Genomic DNA, 21,433 nt, shown 5'->3' on the forward strand with positions numbered 1-21,433 from the left:
TGCAAAGTCCAGATGGCCTAATATTCATAAACCCAATTTTGGGGTCAGGTCTTAACAGGCCTTTGGGTTTAGGGGAGTTAAGACTATTTTGATGGTAGAGAGGAGAGGACAAAATGATGAGTTTGAGTTTTCTCATACCACAGGTGTTTGTGCCAAGGTGGCTATGTGTGCCAGTGTCAGGGAATCCCTCCTAGTGGGAGCCAAGAGGAAGTCTTTAGAAACTGGCAGGGATAGATAATTTTCCTACTTTTGGAATTCATTGTTTTAGAGACATATGCTCCTTCTCCCAAAACAACAATGGGGTGTTCTCTGTGCTTTAAAACACACACACACACACACACACACACAGAGCTTTAAAGTTGTTTTGTTGTTGTTGTTTGTGGTACTGGGGGTGGAACCCAGAGGCTTTCTACCTCCGGGCTATACTCCCAGACCCATTTTATATTTTATTTGGAAATAGGGTCTCACTAAATAGCTGAGGCTGGCTTCAAACCTGCGCGTTCCTCCTGTCTCCGCCTCCCAAACGCAGGGATTACAAGTGTGCTACACCACGCCCGGCTACACACATAGCTTAAAAAAAAAAAAAGCAAGGGGGGTTGGCGCGCACTTGTAATTCTTGCGTTGTAATCCTCGCACTTGGGAGGATTACAGAGACAGGAGGATCATGCAGAGACAGGAGGATCATGCAGGTTCAAAGCCCGCCCCACCGGCTTAAGAGATTCTGTTTCCAAATATATATATAAGGTCTGGGACTGTAGCCCCAAGGTAGAAGGACTTCCACGAACCCAGTACCCCCCCCCCAAAAAAAAAGCAAAACAAAATCCTGCATTTTTATAAAACTTGATAAAAAAAATAATATTTCAAACTGCACAGTCGCCAGAAGTAAACAGTTATCAAAAATGCACACACTTCACTTGGCATCTCCAGTGCCTTCAGTTTTCTGTGTCTGTTCTGTTTTTCATCTCCATTTTTTATGAGGTTATTCGAACATCCTTGCCAGCATCAGCTTTCCCCTTTTTTCCTTTGGCTACCTTCTCTCCTTTCTTTACAGGGGACTTTAGGCTTGGCTCTGGATTTGGAGGAGCAGCAGATAATCTTGCTGATCTTCTCTGGTTTATTCTTCACCTTGGCTTTATCTCCTTTAGCATCCTCTTCAGCCTTTCTCTTGGGCAATGGTGGTGGTGGCGGCTTAGTAGGCCTTGGATGTGGGGGTGCAGTGGCACAAGGGGGGAGGTCAGTTGGAGGGTAGTCCTTGTGCCTCTTTATACTGTTCCAAAAAAAAAAAAAATGACATGTGTAGATTTTGTTGTAGATGAGGGAAGTGGATTGTGGAGTGCTAGGTTAAAGAACTTGTAACTTTTTAAAGGATGTAAAGTTAATCAGTCACATTTGCCTGGTAATGTTTTTTCATAGGATGTAAAATTACTTAGTCACATTTGCTTAGCATCTTCCTTTAACTTGGACCCCCATTGTTCAGGGCTGGGAGAGTATGGCATTTCTTTCCATCCTTCTGTAAAGTCAGGTACTGATGAATTAATTGTTGCAAGTACATGCTCTACTCAAGTGCCCCAAAGCACCCTTTCTTTCATCAGCTAGTTTTTGCTTTCACAGTTGTTTGGTGAGTACCCAAAGGATTGTGGAATAATACTTTTTACATTCATGAATTTATTTACTCTTTTGATTTTCCATACTTTATTGGCTTATAATTATCTGAGGTTAAATTAATTATGATCTGTGATGCTAAGAATGAAAATAATTGTGATTCATTTACATTTTTATTTATTCAGGTTTGTCCACATCATTTTTTCCTTTGTATTCCACACATAATATGTAGTAATTGGTCAGTAACTACCAAGGATACCTGTTGGGATCTGAATCAGTTTAGTACCGTATTGGTATTTCCATGGCCTTTGCTAACTTTTGTTGCAAATGCTGTGCAATTATATTGTTTATTTTTAATATACATGATAAAGGTACAACAAGGAAATTTTTACTAAAGTCATGTATTTTATACACTTTTTTTTTGTGGTACTGGAGTTCCTGGTAGCCCTTCTACCTCCAGGCTACACTCCCAGACCTATTTTATATTTTGAAACGAGGTCTCTTAAGTCAGTGCGGCTAGCTTCGAACCTGTGCAATCCTTCTGTCTCTGCCTCCCAAGTGCAGGGATTACAAGCGTGCACCACCACGCCTGGTGCTATTTTATATACTTTTAATGAGTGACACCAAGACACCAAAATGGGTGGTATAGTTCTATATACTGGTGTGAAAAGATTGTTAACATGATTCAATTCAAGCAAGGTATGTAGTGTTAGGTATGTTGTCATCTTTATAAAACCAAATATATCTATATATACTTAGTCCTCCTGTATACTTAGAGAATGTATCTGAAGGGACACACAATCGAAGTCAGCCTCAGCAATTTAGTGAGGCTCTCAGCACCTGTTTCCAAATAAATAAGGCTGTGGGTATCCCTCGGAGGTAGAAGGCCCCTGGGTTCTACCCCCAATTACCACCACCACTACCACCACCACAACAACAAAACAAATATAGGCAAATCTTATTCTAAAGACTGAAACTAATTTTATGTTAATCATGCTTTTATCAGAATTGACAATTTCACATACTAAGAGGGGTTGGCAGATAATGAAATTAAATCTGGGTACTAAGCCATACATTATTGGAAAGTTTGCTATAAAGCTGCATGTTGGGCCATTGGTTTGTGCAACAGTAAGGCTATAGGGATGCTAACTGAGATAAGCAGCCTGACTGGTGGTTATAATTGGTTAGTAGAGTTCAAGGATAGTTGGTGTGAGAATAGAGATGTAAGAGGCACAGAAGATTTGCAGGGTTATTTTAGTAAGGGTTATTCCTTGGGGAAATAGAAAGCTTAGCTTATAAAGGAAAAAGAGGATTTGGACAGAGACAAGTTTGAGGTAGCAGGAGAATGGTATGTAATGAAGTTAAGTGAATAGTTTTTTTTTTTTTTTTTTTTTTTTAAGCAAGCCATGTGGATTGCACACTTGTAATCCCAGTACTTGGGAGACTGAGACAGGATTGCAGGTTTTTAGCCAGCCTCAGCTACTTAGTGAGGCTCTCTGCAACTTAGTGAGACCTGATTCAAAATAAAGAATAAAAAATAGGCGTGGGAATGTAGCTCAGAGGTAGAATGCTCTTGGGTTTAATTCCCAGTACTGCAAGGAGAAAAGAAATAAAGCACCAGATAGAAATTTAAATGTGTTGGGCTCGAGATAGATGTAACTCAGTGGTAGAGTTTCTCCTTAGCATGGCAAGGCTCTGGGTTCAATCCCCAACCTCAAGAAAAATAGACACAATAGTTAGAGGTACATAGGATTTATAGTTGAGAATGTTTTGCATTAGCTAGTATTAGTTGAGGGCTCAGGGCAGATATCTGGGTTACTCATTGACATTAGCTGATGCTTGTACTTCATAGTTTGCTCAAGTCTTATATGTGTGGATTATGTGGATTATTTTTTACTTTTTATTTTTATTTTATTTATTATTTATTTTTTGTGGTGCTGGGGGTGGAACCCAGAGGCTTTCTACCTCTGGGCTATACTCCCAGACCTTTTTTATATTTTATTTGGAAACAGGGTCTCACTAAGTTGCTGAGAGCCTCACTAAGTAGCTGAGGCTGGCTTCGAACCTGTGCGATCCTCCTGTCTCAGCCTCCCAAGCACGGTGATTACAAGCATGCACCACCATGACCGGCTTATGTAGATTATTTTTTAGTTCCTCAAAACCATCCCATGAGATAAGTGGTTTCTTTCCTTTTTATAATCAATAAAAAAAAAATTGTTAGGTGGAGTAAGTTAAGGTTACACATCAGTAGTACTTGAATATTGTCTTCATTCTGCATTGTAATTCTTTTCAGTTATATTGTCACTTTTGTGTCTACATAAAAATAACACATTGGGGAGTCACCATTTAGAAAAGACTGTATTTGAAGTGGGTGGGGCAGAATTCAATGGGACCTCACATTGGAGGCTGAAATGAGGAAAGCAGGTATGGAAGATCTTTGTTGCTCTTGGTTGGACCAAATGTTCTAAGGCAAGAAATTCAGGCTCTTTATTTTTTTTGTAATGCAGAGTGGTTTTTTGTTTTGTTTTCAGAAAAATGGGGAATCAGAGAAAGTGTAAGTTTGGCTCCTAGAGATGATAGCCAGTGTTGAAAAGATTGGTGTTAAATAGTTTCAGACTTTTAAAATGCTATGTAAATACACACATCCCTCTGCATTAGTTATCAGAATCTCTAGGCAGGATCCTGTAATATATGTATCATAATTTATTTATCCACTGGTGTAGCTATATCTTTGTATATTTGTCCTATTATTTATTTCTAGTACATTCCCAGAGGTATAATTGCTAGTTTATTACATATTTTTGGCACACACTGTAAATTAAGTATTAATAGTTTTACTAGAATATAAACTTTATATTTTAGTCAGAAATGTGATGCTGAGCTCACTGTTATCTTGCCATTACTTAGTAATTTTAATCTAGAGAGTTAAAATTTATGAGAAGCTATGTGTAGATCACACCTGAACATACTGTGCCATTTTATTTCAGCCACTTTTCTCAGATTTTGGTATCTATTGAGAATCCTGAGTTCAGTACCCCATGGATACTGAAGTTTGACATAATATTTAATATTTAAATAGTTGCAGTTGATTTTATGCTGATACCTGGCAATTTATGTAGTAAATTTATTTCTCGGTAATGTATTTAACCCACTTATGGAATTTAATGGATTTTACATAAATTAAAGGGAAATGTATTTAAGAAGCAATCTCAAAGTTATAAGCTCACAAGAAGATTAACTCTTTAAAAAAAATAACTTTTAAGAAGTTTGTGGTTTACCAAAGTTCATCCTTTAAGTTTTAGTAATGTGATCAGTGAGGGTAAATGTTAAGTTTTTAATTGGAACTTGACATTACACTCCCCTCATGTTTTCCACAATGATGCTTTCTTGTCATTTTCCTCAGTATAGCCTTTGTATATCTCTATTTGTAATATTTAATATATTACATCATATTGTAGTGTCCATTTATGTGAGGATTTTTTTTGGGGGGGGATGAGGCATTCTACCTCTGAACTATACCATACCCAGTCCTATTTTTCATTCTTTATTTTGAAAGAGGGTCTCACTAAGTTGCAAATGGCCTCCATAAGTAAATGTGGCTGGCCATGAACCTCTGATCCTCCTGTCTCAGCCCCCCAAGTACTGGGATTACAAGCATGTGCCACCATACCCACCTCTATTTTATTTTTTATTTTGAAACAGGGTCTCAGTTAATTGCTGACGGCCTCACTAAGTTGATGAAGCTAACTTTAAACCTATGATTCTTCTCTCTCAGCCTCCTAAGTACTAGGATTACAGGCATGCATTACCATGCCCAGCTTAGAGATAAACTTTTTTTTTTTTTTGGTACTGGGGGTGGAACCCAGGGCCTTTTCTACCTCCAGGTTATACTCAGACCTATTTTATACTTTACTTGGAAACAAGGTCTCACTAAGTTGCTGAGAGCCTTACTAAGTAGCTGAGGCTGGCTTTGAACCTGTGCGTTCCTCCTGTCTCAGCCTCACAAGCACTGGGATTACAAGTGTGCGCCACCACTGCCAGCTTGGAGATAAACTTTTTAAATTAATTGTTTGATGACTATATATTATAATGGGGTTTAATGTATAACCTGTGTGTCATGTTCGAAAATTTGAAGAGTTTTCTAGTTTACCCCTTTCATTTTTTTGGATGGAGAAAAAGATTTGGAGACTTTGGGTGAGTTGCTGTCAAGGTTACTGCGAAGCCAGGATTAAAACTTGACTCTTCTGCCTGAATATTTTTATATGTGCTTGGTTACTCTTGTCTGTTTTAGCTTAACTGTCTTAAAAGTTTCCTAAAAAGGAGCAAATTTAGCTTTTGGGATCATCTTATTTTGATAGTATTACCTGCCTTCTGAAATTAGTTTTGTTTAGTTAGAAGTTGAAGCAAGGGCTGTAAGTGCTTAAGGAAGCAGATTGTTGACATTAGTAGATGGAGGAAGACTATGGCAGAATGTGAGTGTGTGCTAAAAAATGGAATCTGGAGTGACATGAGTAAAGGCATGAAAACCAGTGTGTATTTATCTCATTTTAAGAGACCAGTTTAAATGGTGTGGAGCTTAATGTAGTGAACCATAGAAGGATAATGATGAAATATCAGTTCAAGGAATATATATTTGAGTAGATGTTATGAAGCACTTTTTGTTTGTGGAGAAGTGGCATTAAAATAGGACCTAAGATTGGTTTTTTGGTGATGTACTTCAAGATTTGAGAGATGGAGTCTGCAGATAGATGAGGCTCAGATAGGTGATTGTCAGCCCAGGTATTCAGTAGTAAGTACTTTTGGCTTCATAGGAATAAAGTAGAGTATAGAGTACACAGCAACTATTGTGTATGGGACCAGGAAGTACTTATTCATTCAGATGATATTTAACTAGTAGGTTACTTTTTTTTTTTTTTAACCTACAAGCATGGGAATACATTGGCTATAAAGATACTTTGATGGATTGCTTTCAGTTGCTTTTTTGTGTGTGTGGTGCTGGGCATTGAACTTGGGGCCTGGTGCATGCTAGGCATCACTCTACCACTAATTACATACTCAGCTCCTCAATTATATTTGAACTCTTACTTTGTCATTTACACAAAGACCACACTTTGAGTTATGTCACAGAATTACTTCCTGTCCCTAGACATTTTTGTAATATTTACTGTGAAGTTGGGCTGCACCAAATAAGCTTCATTGCACAGTTTTTGTTTTTTTTGCAGTATTATGAGGTGGTATTATCATCATGTGTGCTACTGGGGGTGTGCTACCACTGAGCTACATCCTCAGCCTTTTTATTTTTTGAGTCAGTTTCTCTAAGTTGCTGAGACTGGCCTCCAACTTGTAATCCTTTTGCATCAGACTCTGGTGTTGCTAGGATCATGGCATGCATCACCATGCCTAGCTTTGAGAAGGGGGTATCAGTAATATCCCCATTTATATATTAAGGAATGGAAACTTAATCAGATGTGTTTTGATGAAGAGGGTTATTGATTCTCCTCTAAAGTAATAAAGCCATGCATTTTACACATGGGCAAGGAGGATGCAATTAAATCATTTTTATGACATTTCTTTTAATAAGAATTTAAAGAATTATAAATATATTTTATTCAGTGAAATCTGACAAGTTTTTATTTTTCTTACATGAAAATTCTTATTTCCATTCCCCTGGTCTAATCTTTGAAATAGCAAAAACATGAATTATATGTTTTCCTGTACCAAAAATACTTAACCTTGCTATCAAACTATGACATGACCACTTAAAAATATGTGTATGTGTATGCAGGAGTGGAATAACAGGTCTACACAGAAATAAATTTTGTTACATTTATTTGGTTCTGGGATTGAATTCAGGACTGCCCATTCTTAGCAAACTACCACTGAGCTACACTCTCAGACCAAAAATCGGTTTTTAAAGAAGAATGGTAGTAAGCCGGACGTGGTGGTGCACACTTGTAATCCCAGCATTCGGGAGACTGAGACTAGAGGATCGTGGTTCGCGGACAGCCTCAGCTACTTAGTGAGGCCCCCGCAACTTAGACCCTGTTTCAAAGTAAAGAATAAAAAAAATAAGGCAGGGGGTGTATAGCTCAGAGGTCGAATGCCCCTGGGTTCCATCCCCAGACATGAGGGGGCGGGGGGGGGGTGGAGAAAACTGGTGGTATGAGAGCTGAAGTAAGTAAAGCAAGAACTTGAGATCAGGCAGCTTTATGAAGAGATTTAGGTGATGGAAATTTGACATTGATGTGAGCAGAAGACAGGCAGTGTCTTTGTTTTGACTGGGATAGGGTGCTCAGGTGGGAATAATGGGATTCTTTTCATTTACTGTGACTGTCAGACCTGTCCTTTTGTACACTTATTATATAAATAAGATTATATAGCCCTTCAAGACAGAGACCCCACTATTGTCTGGTTTTATAAATATATAGCTTGAGAGCCTTCTGTAAATAACTTACCTTATAGAATCCTGGGTAGTAGGTATCTTTTAGGTCATCTTTCCTCAAGTGCAATGACAGGGAAATCTAAGACAATGATTTCTTCATGTCTATTCTGATTGAACAATAAATCTAAAAGTATAGTCTGAAAATAAGAAAACTTAACTGTTTTTATCCTTTGTATTGGTTAGATGTTGATGCACAGTGACAGCTGGGTCTGTGTATATGTTTTTACATATAGGAAACTGTAGAAGCATATTTTAGTTTTTATGCATTACCATAGATACAGGTCGGTCACAGAGTGCTTGTGTATTAGGCATTTATATATCCTGCTGGTGAACATGGTTTGGCTACAAATATGCTGAGAACTGATACTGATATGCTTACTTCAGTCACAATTTTAAGAACATGTTTATTTCTTTTTGAGGTAGGAAGAGCAAGAACATTTCTTAGCTCAGCCTTAGAGAAGTGAAAGACTGAAGGGTCAGTAGATGTGAGGGTTGGATTATTTTTTTTGTCCAGTATAAGTTATGGTAAGGATTAGGTAGATAATATTTATTATGTATCTAGCTCTTATATAGGCCAGTGATTAGTTGTTCAGAGTAAATACAGTTCTTTTCTTTTTCTTGTACATTGAACCCAGGGGCAGTCTACTTCTGAGCCACCTCCCAAATCTCTTTACCCCCATTTTTTATTTTGAAACAGGGTCTCGCTAGGTTGTTAAGGCTGGCTTTGAAGCTGAAATCCTGCTGTCTCAACCTCCCAAGTACTATGATTACAGGTCTGTGCCATGGTATTCAGCTAAGACACAATTCTGTACAGCAACTCTTATGTATTGTCCAACAAATAGAAGGCCAGTTTATTGACCCAAACTTGTATGCAAATCTTTTTTTTTCTGTTGTAGGGATAGAGAACCTATAAGTTTTGTTTTTATATTTTATATTTCCTATGGAAATTTAAAATAGGCAGTAGAAGAGTGAGCTAAATATACTTATTTTATTTCAGGAGTTATCTCATGGCCAATCTTGTTTTAGCTATACTTCCTAATAACCCCCCTTTCTTTTTTTCTATTATTTTGGTCCTATTAATTAACCCTGGCCTCATGCATGATAGGCAACTGCTCTGCCTTTGAGCCACATCCTTAGCCATTTTTATTTTATTTTGAGACAGGGTATCACCAAGTTTCTTGGGCTGGCCTGACCCTGTGATCCTTCTGCCTCAGCCTCCAGAGTGGCTGGCATTGCAGGTGTGTACTGCAGCACGTAGCTGTAAATTTTGAAGACAGATATCCTCCTGCTATTTGTATATCTCTTTAAGGAGATATTATCACTGTCTTTGTTTTGTTTTTGTGGGTTGTTTTTTTTTTTTTTTTTTTTAACTGGTACTGGGGATAGAACCTAGGGGCATATCTACCTCTGAAAAATACTTCCAGCTTATTTTATTTTTTATTCTGAAACAGGGTCCACTGAGTTGCAGAGGGCCAAACTAAATTGCTGAGGCTGTCTGTGAACCTGCAATTCTCCTGTGTCACCCTTCCAAATACTGGTATTATAGGCATGTGTCACTGGGCCTGGTCTATTTCTACTTCTGAGATGATAAAATTGAATCTTAGAGTAAGTTAGTTTTCTAAAATCACCCAGTTTATAGTTGGCAAAGAGGAATTTGAATCAAATCTGTTAAGTTCTTTCTTTATAATCAGTTGTTTTTCCTTCTGTTTAAGTCAGATTATAACCAAGGAGATGTTGTTCTAGAAGCAGCTCAATGTTAATCACAAGTATCACCGGTGATACTTATGATCATTTTTGATATTTTTCCTTAACCTTTTTTCCTCTACATTCTTTTTACACATTTGTGGTCATTCTTTATTAATTTTACTCAACATTGTAAGTTTTATTAAAATGATTCCAGTGTGTGTGTTTCTACTGGGTATTGAATCCAGAGCATTATACCTCTGAGCTACACCCCTGCTTTTTGGGGGGGAGGTACTGAGGATGAAACCTAGGGGCATTCTACCTCCAAGCTACAGTCTCAACCCTATTTTTTATTTTGATACAGGGGCTCATTGAGTTACAAAGGGCCTTACTAAGTAGCTGAGGCTGTTTGAGATCTGCTGACCTCTAGTTTCAGCCTCCCAAATGCTGGAATTACAAGTGTGTGCCACCATGCCCGGCATACCCCCTGCTTTTTTATTTTTTATTTTTAACAGGTCTCACTGAGTTGCTGAGGCTGGCCTAGAATCTGCAATTCTTCTGTCTCAGCCTCTTGGGATTACAGGCATGGGACAACATACCCAGCCAAGAATTTATTATTAATAAATGTTGCAAAGTATCTATTTTGTTTCATATTTTTTCTTCCTAAAATGGGTTTTTTGGTATGGTTACTAAGTTAGAGGAGAGGAGTTTATAAGACCATTGCTTATCTGGTAACTCCAGTTGCTTTCCAGAAAGATAATAATTATTTATAATACATTTTCTATCTATAATATGAATGTTGAATGTGAATAAAATAATGCAATCATTTTTATGCTATTTTATTATGGAAGTTTGCAAGCATACAAAAAGACACATTATAGTGAACATTATAAATTTATTCCCATTTGGTAGGGAGTGCCATCTAATAATCTAATATTATGCTAATTTTTTCCTTTGGTACTTGTTTGAACCCAGAAGTTCTCTACCACAACTACATCCCCAGCTCTTTTTATTTTAAAAATTTGAGGCAGGGATTAAGTTGCTGAGCTGGTCTTGAACTTGTCATCCTCATGCCTCAGACTCCTGAGTAGCTGGTGTTATAGGCATATGCTCTGCCAGGTTTGTTGGACTAATTTAAAATAAATATCAACCATCATTTTGCACACCAATATCTTTTTTAACCTATAAGATTGTGATGACATTTATTTGTTGAAGAAACTAGGTCATATAGATTGCTCATTATTCCCTACGTAGCTGATTATTTTCTTAAGATACTGATTCATTTTCCTCTATACCCTGTATCTCCTATAAATGAGAATTTATAGATACATGTAGAGACTTGAATAATTGAATGGGCAATACAACTTTTTAGATGGACTGTCCAGTACCTAAGAGATACATTAGAATGCTCTACTTAGAGCAAGTGAAAAAGTGATCACTTTATTCATGTGTCAGCCTAATGTGTATGTTACAAGTTTACCGAGTTTCTTGGTTCTTTTAACATTCAACCAGTGTCTAGATCCATTATTTCATTGAAAACAATCATCTTCAATACTTCTATGCTCTTAGCTAGAGTTGTTCAGTACAAATGCACTTTCCCTCATCAGTTGACTATCCTAAGGCACATGTATAAGAAAGACAAGATAAATGCTTAATTTCTTTTCTTTTTCCAGTTGTTAAAATGAGTTCTAAATCTAGCTCACTGAGGGTTTTTCTTGTCATTATGAACACATGAATTTTTATAGATTTGGTGCTATTAATTTATTTGTAATTGTTCTTTTGTTGTTCATCCTATCCTGTGCACACCACTTAACATCAATTTCTTTGACTTTTGACATGAATTTTGATAGCTTTCTTGAATCATACCGCATTAAGATGTTTCAAGCCTTTGTCACTGATATATTTCCTACTTTAAACCTTTAAAATCAACCACTTCTCAAAGTTACTTTTAAAAACCACAGTATTAGCCAGGCGTGGTGGCGCACATTTGTAATCCCCGCGCTTGGGAGGCTGAGACAGGAGGATCAGGTTTGAAGCCAGCCTCAGCTACTTGGTGAGGCTCTCAGCAACTTAGTGAGACCCTGTTTCCAAATAAAATAGAAAATGGGTCTGGGAGTATAGCCCGGAAGTAGAAAGCCTCTGGGTTCCACCCCCAGCACCACCAAAAACAAACAAACAAAAAAAAAATAAAATAAAAACCACAGTATTGCCGGGCGTGGTGGAACAGTTTGTAATCCCCGCGCTTGGGAGGCAGAGACAGGAGGATCGCGCAGGTTCGAAGCCAGCCGTGCTGGTTTAAGAGACCCTGTTTCCAAATTTAAAAAAGTATAAAATAGGTCTGGGAGTGTAGCCCGGAGGTAGAAGGGCTTCTAGGAACCCCAGTACCCCCAAAATAAAATAAAATAAAATAAACAAACAAATAAAAAACCACAGTACTGCTGTGCAATGAGTTTAGCTGACTGATTTAAAAAGAACAGTCCCCATAAGACTGTCCTCACTTCAGATACCAACTGCAAATTTCGTGATGCCTGAGGGCCCTCACTTCAGACAAGCTGGTCCTCATATCCACCCTTCCTTTGGATATTTTCAGTTACTTGGAACAGCTCACAGAATTCAGGGAAGAAATATTCTTAATTACAATCTTAATATAGTAGTGCAGGCAAACAAATTCAAGTTAGGTAAAGGAAGATATGCAGAGACTGCATATTATCTTTAAGAATAGGTTCAGACTCAGCTTCTGGCTATCATCCACAGTGGTCATCCACAGTGGAGCCACAGACAGTGCAGCCTCCATGGGGCCATTGGGTATGATGGTATGCCAAGTGCTGCTAACTAGAAAAGGTCAACTGAGGTTTTGGTGTCAGAATTTCTATTGGGGCTGAGTCACATGCTATCTGTATGATTGCATTTTAATTTCCAGCCTTTCCTGGAGGTAAGACTGATGTCTTCAGTCTCTATTTCCTCTGTAGATAGAAAAGCCCCATTATAAATCACTTGGCTACACTGTTGGGTGGCTTAAAGCCCCCAAGCAAAGGAAGAAAACTGCCTGGCAGGACATGCCAGGGACATCATCTCACAGTTACCAAGGACAAAGGCCATCCTATTTAATTACATTGGGTGCTGTGGAACTTACAGCTTTAGGGTTGGTGGTTATCCTTCCTCCTCCAGTGGCACTGTGGAAAATAAAATGGAAAGAGAAAAACTCCTTGCCTATATTAATATTTCCAAAGTACTTTGTTTCTTTATACATTTTATCTCTTTGAAATTGAAAATATTGTTTTGATAATTTGATAGTTTGATAGTTAAAATTACTTTCTTTTAGATTTGTATTTTTTTGATTACCAAAGAGGTTTCAATATTTCTTACGTTTATTATCCAGTTGCCTTATCAATCCATATATGCCCCTTATTTATTGTGGGTCTTTGTGACACTCTTTTTGTTTCATTGGAACTCTTTAAAAGCTAATAATGAGACAGTTGTGGTGGCTCATGCTTGTAATCCCAGTACTTGGGAGGCTGAGTCAGGAGGCTCGCAGGTTTGAGGACAGTGTCAGCAACTTAGTGAGACTCTAACCAACCGAGTGAGACCTTGTTTCAAAGTAAAATAGGATTGGAGATGTAGTTCAGAGGTAGAATGCTCCCTGTGTTCAGTACCCAGTACACCTGCAGATACGAGTGCACAGGCGCACACGTACACAAACAGCTAATAAAGCCTACTTGTTATAATGTGGTCATCTCAATTATCAGTTTTGAGGAGAAAGTAAAGTCATAACTTTGGGTATTCGTTAAGTAGGGGTGATGGGTAATGGAAATCAGCTGCTCATTTTGTTCTCTCCCTTTTCCATTAATCTGTAAGTCTGAGAACCAGTCATTTCTTTGATCAGTCTTGAATCTGCCTTCTGTTAAAAAGAAAAATGGGAAATGGGTCTTGTGCCCTGGGACTTCTTTGCTATTGTTGCTGTCATTTACCTTTGCCATCATGGGTTTACAAAGGGGCCTTTGACTTTTTACTATAAAAAAACTACTACTGGTGGTAGTAGTTGAGGTTTGTGCAGCTTTCATGAAAAGGCTGCTGTGGCTCATGCTTTAGAGCAGGAGTCCTCAGCGTGATCTTGTTAAAGTGGTGGGCTTTTAAGATATGGAGTCTAGTGGGAGATAAATAATTACAGTTATGGTTCTCTCGAGAGTTGTAAAAAGCCTGGTTCCTCTCCTCTGGCTTCCTGTTTAGTTCTGTATTCTCCCTTTCACATGGCTACCACCACTGTGATGAGGCCTTTTCACCAGAACTAAGCCAGATTCTTACCAGTGCCAGTACTTGAACTCCCAGAACTATGAGCTAATAAGCCCCTTTTCTTTATAAAGCACTCAGCCTAAGATAAGTCACTATAGTAACAGAAAACAGGCTAAGACAGAAACTAGTATTGTTTTGCTTTCTGCCCAGAGGCTCTAAGATCCTGAATCACCCTTCTCTTTCTGAAAATCTGATAGGAGGCCAGGTGGCCTGTTGGGTTTTCTACTCCAGAGCCCAGATTGTACCTCTTGCTGTAGATGTACCTACTGTGTGTAGATGTACCTACTGTGCCTCGTTGTCAGCAGGAATTGGCACTGGGAGTGGAATGGCTAAGGGTGCCCCTGTTTCTTTCATGCTCAGCCCTGTTTTTGGCCACCAGAGGTAAGTTCTCTGTACGTGCTCAATCATAGTCATCATCGTCATTGAGGTGCTAGGGATTGCTCAGCGAGCACCATACCAATGAACCACATCCCAGCCTTTGTACGTTTTTATGTTAGGATGTTTTGGTGTACACATTGTCAAATGAGTCACACATTGCCCAGATGATCAAACAGGAAGAATTTCTAGTCTCATGCCAAGAATCACCTTGTTGTTTATGGAGCCATGGGAAATCTTATCCTTCCACAACTTTTGTCCATTTCATTCCTGGATAGTGACTTTGAGCTGAAAATGTTACTTACCATATTTCCAAGTATTGTTCTATCTTACTAGTACCTCTATTGGAAGATTTTAAAATAATATGTCTAGAAAAAAATGGATGTTAAAAAACGGTCACGTAGCTGGGCATGGTGGCGCATGCTTGTAATCCCAGCATATGGGAGGCTGAGACCTGAGGATCGCTGTTCGCAGATAGTCTCAGCTACTTAGTGAGGCTCTTTGCAACTCAGTGAGACCCTGTTTTAAAATAAAGAGTAAAAAGTAGGGCAGGGGGTATACCTTGGAGGTTGAATGCCCCTGGGTTCCATCCTCAGACCTGCAAGAAAAAAAAGGTCACATAAAGGGTAAATTGGCTTGGGGGGGTATTAGATTCTTAAAGGAACAGAAAAAAAAATTGCCAACTTAGAATGTGTGTATTGCTACATGTAATCACATATAAGGGATTGTAATATTTTAGTAATACATTAATGTTCTTTTTTTCTTCTTGATCCAGCCGTGGATTCATGGATTTTATTTATTTGCGGGTCGGGCTGGAACAGGGCCTCACTAAGTAGCTGAGGCTGTTGGAAAATTGCAATCCTCCCGTCTCCGCCTCTTGAATGCTGGGATTATAAGCGTGCGCCAGGCCAGCAATGGATTTTAACTCTGGCTGTACTACTTTCTTGTATACGACTTTGGGGAAATAATTTCTTTGAGCCATAGTTTTGTTGCTTGAATAACGGGTCTAAGACTAACTTTTCTCACAGCTACAAGTTGTGACACAGTTGCGTATGTGGTATAGTCTTCCATGGTAACTACTGTGATGCCACCACATCACTAATACAACTGTAAAGTGGTAGTATATATTTTGGAATTTTGTTTTTGTTTTTGCTTAAAAATAAGGCTATTGAATTTACTTTGAATAGCTTTTTTATAAAGACAGGTTGTCATCTCTGTGTATTAATACAAGATTTTCTTGTTGCCCACTGTTAGGCTAATGAGAGCAGGCATTTTATTATTTTCTATTTTATTATCAAAGCTAAAAATGCTTACCACATATTAGATTCTCAGGTGCTGTTTTTTATTGAATGAATGTAGAAACTGTCCTGGGTTCAAATTCTGAATTCTGAGACAGTCTTACTAAGTTGCCCAAGCTGGCCTTGAACTTGTGGCCCTCCTGCCTCACTGCAAGATGCTCAAGCCTCTGGATTTTATATTTGCTAAACTTGTGCCTTTAGGCAAGTGGAGTAACTTTTAAATTTTTTTCCTCATCTGTAAATGGTATTAAGGTCTTGCTTATATTGCTTAATGACTAGTACAAAATGAATCACTCAATAAGTTTTAGCAATGATTGTTAATTTTGGCCATGTGCTTAGAAATATGGAAAAAATTAGAGAACTTGTGGCTGTAAAAGCCATGTACCTGACACAGACTATGAATACAGGGAGATCCATGGAGAAATGATACCTGATCTACTCTGTAGTTCGGTTTTCTTTGTGCTAACCTTGGGTAGCTTATGGTAGCTGAATGATAATGAGGATATAGAGGAAAGATTAAGCAGGGTGCTTCTGATTGAAGCTGCTAACCAGTGATCAAAGCTTCTTATCAGAGCTGTAACCAGTGAAAGTATGAGATGTCAGAATCAAGGTAGGTCAGGAGATGCATGTCTAAGTGATGCTGTCATTAACATCTTTTAGGAGCTGTTAGAACTGAGCTAAATGAAATGTCTGGCACTTGTGTATACAAAATCTAAGTGTACATATAAAACAATGACCCCATCTTATAAAGGACTAGCTTTTAAAACTTAGGCATGGGCTCGCAGCCTCCCCACCCCTCCCGCAACGTACGACCCCGGGATCCCAGATTAGCCCGCCGCCATGGCTGACAAGGAAGCAGCCTTTGACAATGCAGTGGAAGAACGTGTGATCAATGAGGAGTACAAAATAATGGAAAAAGAACACCCCTTTTCTGTATGATTTGGTGATGACCCATGCTCTGGAATGGCCCAGCCTAACTGCACAGTGGCTCCCAGATGTAACCAGACCAGAAAGGAGAGATTTCAGCATTCATCAACTTGTCCTGGGGACATATACGTCAGATGAACAAAACCACCTTGTGATAGCCAGCGTACAGCTCCCTAATGATGATGCATCACACTGCGACAGTGAGAAAGGAGAATTTGGAAACTTTGGCTCGGTTAGTGGGAAATTGAAATAGAAATCAAGAGCAACCATGAAGGAGAAGTAAACCGGGCCCACTATATGCCCCAGAACCCTTGCATCATTGCAAACAAAGACTCCATCAAGTGACGTGTTTGTTTTTGACTATACAAAACATCCTTCTAAACCAGACCCTTCTGGAGAGTGCAACCCAGATTTGCATCTCTGTGGACATCAGAAGGAAGGCTATGGGCTTTCTTGGAACCCAAATCTCAGTGGGCACTTACTTAGTGCTTCAGATGACCACACCATCTGCCTATGGGACATCAGTGCCATTCCAAAGGAAGGAAAAGTGGTTGATGCAAAGACCATCTTTACAGGATATACAGCAGTAGTAGAAGATGTTTCCTGGCATCTGCTCCATGAGTCTCTGTTTGGGTCAGTTGCTGGTGATCAGAAACTTATGATTTGGGATACTCGTTCAAACAATACTTCCAAGCCAAGCCATTCAGTTGATGCTCACACTGTGGAAGTGAACTGCCTCTCTTTCAATCCTTATAAGTGAATTCATTCTTGCTACAGGATCAGCTGACAAGACTGTTGCCTTATGGGATCTGAGAAATCTGAAACTTAAGTTGCATTCCTTTGAATCACATAAGGATGAAATATTCCAGGTTCAGTAGTCACCTCACAATGAGACTATTTTGGCTTCCAGTGGTACTGATCATAGACTCAATGTCTGGGATTTAAGTAAAATTGGAGAGGAACAGTCCCCGGAAGATGCAGAAGATGGCCCACCAGAATTGTTGTTTATTCATGGTGGTCACACTGCCAAAATATCCGATTTCTCCTGGAATCCCAATGAACCTTGGGTGATTTGTTCTGTATCAGAAGACAGTATCATGCAAGTATGGCAGATGGCAGAGAACATTTATAATGATGAAGATCCTTAAGGAAATGTGGATCCAGAAGGACAAGGATCTTAAATATGTCTGACCTTGTGATTTTAGACTCCCCTTTTTTTCCTCTCAACCCTGAGATTGATTTAACACTGGTTTTGAGACACAGACTTTGTTCGGTTATCCCTCTATTACAAGCACCACCGACAATGCTATTAACCCAAACAGTGGGTGTTTTCTAAATATTAACTTGGGTACTTGATTCAACAAAGCCAGACTTATATTTAAATTTTCTTTAGGAATTTTGTAGTAAAAAAAACCCAGGTCTAAAGTAGCTACAGAAAGGGGAATATTATGTATGGTTATTTTTCTTCAAGCTATATCCCCAAGTTTTTCAGACTCATTTAAGTAAAGGCTAGATTGTGTAAGGAATAGAGCCAGGTGAGGTGGGTGTCTGAGCCATGAAGTATAAATACTGCAAGATGACATTTTTATTCAGGAATTAGGGGAGATTCAAGTCAATATAGATTCCTACTCTAAAATTGTCACATTTGACTTACCAGAACACACACTTTCCTATAAAAGCCAGTCTCTTGGTTTCTTCAGTTAAGTCAAAACTACATATACCTCCTTTCCCATATATTTTTGCTTGTTAGTGTATTTCTTGCTGTTTTCATATTATTCATTTCCTATCTGTGAAATTGTTTTTGTTGTGTTTTTCTTTTAACTTGGGACCACCAAGTTGTAAAGATGTATGTTTTTACCTGACAGTTGTAGCACAGGTGGACTGTCATGTTGAGAAGGGTGAATTGATAACTTGTATTTGTTTTGAAAATTAAATTAATCCTTGATAAGAGTTGCCATTTTTTTTAGGAGTTAGTCCTTGACCACTAGGTTTGATACCATCTCCATTTTGGGTGACCCATTTCACCAGCAGGCCTGTTACTCTCCATGACTAACTGTGTAAGTGCTTATAATGGAATAAATTGCTTTTCTACATAATAAATAAATAAATAAAACTTAGGCATGGTAACATGTCTTGCCTCAGTTTTTTTTTTTTTTTTTTTTTTTTTTTTGCGGGTCTGGGGATGGAACCCAGGGGCATTTGACCTCCGAGCTACACCCCCTGTCCTATTTTTTATTCTTTATTTTGAAACCGGGTCTCACTGAGTTGCAGAGGGCCTCATTAAGTTGCTGAGGCTGTCCACAAACCGTGATCCTCCAGGTCTCAGCCTCGCAAATGCTGGGATTACAAGCATTCGCCACCACGCCAGGCTTGCCTCAGTTTTAACTGTTTATAAGATGGGGTTATTTTTTCTAGTGATTGAAGTTCATAATAGTTCAAGGACTACATTTGTCATGTTTAGTGCTACATTCTGTGGCTAGTGTAGTACATAGTACTTAGGTAATCTATGAAAGAATAATAAAGCTCATTAGTAATCAAAAGATAACATGTAAATATAAAATAGTGAAATATTGTTAGCAAGCATTTAAAAGCATATTGCTTAAGTATAAATAGGCAAAAGAAGCCTTAATCTATGAATATTTTGGCCAGCAGTTTTACTTCTAGGCATCTATCTCTAATCCTGAAAACAAAGTGTCACTGTGAGATTAAAACAGGGGAGTAGTAAGTAATTAAAGAAACTATAGTGAATATACAAGTTGAATGCTTCATCAACCATTAATATCATTGAGGTATTAGTAATAGCAAAAAATGCTTAAGGAAGGGGTAATTATATGAGCCAGCATAGAAACAACACTGTGGTATGAAGTCCTCAAAATATTAAGTTTTGGGGTTTGTTTTCTTTCTTTTTTGGCAATACTGGGGATTGAGCAAGGAGGGAGGGGCACTGTACTATTTAGCTATACCCCCTGTATTATTTTGAAACCAGGTGTTGCTGAGTTGCCCAGGCTGGCTGGCATGACTTGTCATCCTCCACTTAAGTTAAAGGTGTGCACCACCACCCCTAGAACTTTGGTAATTTAAAATAGTGGGTTTTGCTGGGCATGTTTGTAATCCCTGGGCTTGGGAGGTTGAGACAGGAGGATCACACAGGTTCGAAGCCAGCCTCAGCTACTGAGTGAGGCTTTCAGCAACTTAGGGAGACCTTGTTTCCAAATAAAATATAAAATAGGTCTGGGAGTATAGCCCAGAGGTTGAAAGCCCCTGGGTTCCACCCCCAGTACCACCAAAAAGAAAAAAATAAATAAAAGTATGGTTTTTTTTCCTATTGCATTCATATCATGGTCTTTAGGAGTTGCCAATGAGCAAGGGCTTCTTTGTAAACTGAGGAACCCAGCTCTGTTACTTGCAAGCTGTTAGCTTTTAACTGTTCACTTTATTAACTTCATAGTTACTTTCTCTTGTTAAAAGATTTAGTATTAATCTATACTATAACAGGAAATATATTTTCATCTGTGTTAGATAAGTAGGACAGTGTTATGTGTTTATAATACCCCCCAAAATTAGGGCTTTATTTGTGCAGTATCTACATCAGTCGTAAATGGTAATGGTGTGTGAGATTAGTTGGTAATGGACCGGTTGGAGACTTACATTGTCATAAAGATGTTTGAAAATTGAGAGATTTTGCTTAAAGAACAAGCTGAGGAATCTTGGGCTTGATGTCAAGCAGGTGATTTTCTTTGCAACTTGTCTTATTGGGGAAGTTTAAGTAATGTATTTGAGATTAAAAATGAGGGGAGTGGCTGAAGATTGAGTGAGAAGCTACAGGGGAGAGAAGGCGATACTGTGTTTGCCCTCTTAGATGTTGCCTTAGATTAAGGGCAAGAAATGGCTGCATTGAACTGCACAGGTTTGAATTATCCCTCATCTATAGCATTAACTCCTTAATTCTTGGTTTCCTTATCGTAATATGGTAACGACACTTACCTACTTTAACGAATTCTTGTGAGAATCAAATGAAAGCATTTCACTTAAGAAACCATATAGAATAGTTTCGTAGGATATAATAAACATTCACGGAATGGAAGCTACACTCTAAAAATCATATTCAGGGTGGCATTTAAGCAGCAGATAACCTTGATTTGCTTAGCATTTAGAATGATCCCTTTTTGAAGGCCATGTGAAGGATGGTTGTTCTGTGATTGAGATATGGAGCAGGTTTTGAGAATCTGGTTTTGAGAAGCCTCTAATAATTAGAAGCTAGACAAATGAGTTGGACTTAAGGCAGTAACAATAGGAATAGGGTTAGTATTTAAGTATGAGAATTGACAGGTCACATTTGCTGTTTCTGTGTATATTAGGAGAGTTTGGGTAGCATTTAATAGATCAGTGGGTGCAGATTCTATCAGTGATAGAAATGTAAAGCAAGGAGATTTAGGAAGCAGAGAAGATAGGGAGTTCAGTTTTAGAAATAAGAATCAAGAAGTGCACTTTGGGAATCAATTTGGATTTGTTGAATTTCAAAAGGGTCGAATGGATCCCAGAGAGATTTGGGCTAGTTTTGGGAGTATGCAGCTAGCAGTGATGATAGCTGTAGCCCTGCGAGCAGTGAGCTACTATACAAAGGTAAGGAGGCCTCGGGCTCCTTTTCTGCCAGGCACCATGGTCTTGCATGAAAATTTTTTCTCTCATTCCCTTTTAAAATCCTTACACTGTGGTTATGATATATTATTTATTGCTGAGTAAACTAATAACCTGGCTCCTAGAATTGAAACAACATGAAGCAACATGAATGAATTATACAAGTTCTGGTTATGGC

The 21,433-nt window shown here is 38.5% G+C and overlaps 2 pseudogenes across 2 annotated transcripts; one reads left to right on the plus strand and one right to left on the minus strand.

Annotated features, from left to right (window-relative positions):
* Window positions 1–910: 910 nt before the first annotated feature.
* Window positions 911–14,440, minus strand: LOC308262346 (non-histone chromosomal protein HMG-17-like; annotated as a pseudogene). Its single transcript has 2 exons — window positions 14,304–14,440; window positions 911–1,267 (listed from the first exon to the last, which is right to left on the minus strand). The product of its transcript is annotated as a non-histone chromosomal protein HMG-17-like (transcript).
* A 2,090-nt stretch (window positions 14,441–16,530) lies between these two features.
* On the plus strand, window positions 16,531–17,798 carry LOC308262070 (histone-binding protein RBBP4-like; annotated as a pseudogene). The gene has a single exon. The product of its transcript is annotated as a histone-binding protein RBBP4-like (transcript).
* The last annotated feature ends 3,635 nt before the right edge of the window (window positions 17,799–21,433 follow it).

Source organism: Muscardinus avellanarius, assembly GCF_963383645.1.
Source record: "Muscardinus avellanarius genome assembly, chromosome: 4".
In the NCBI taxonomy this organism is placed as follows: domain Eukaryota; kingdom Metazoa; phylum Chordata; class Mammalia; order Rodentia; family Gliridae; genus Muscardinus; species Muscardinus avellanarius.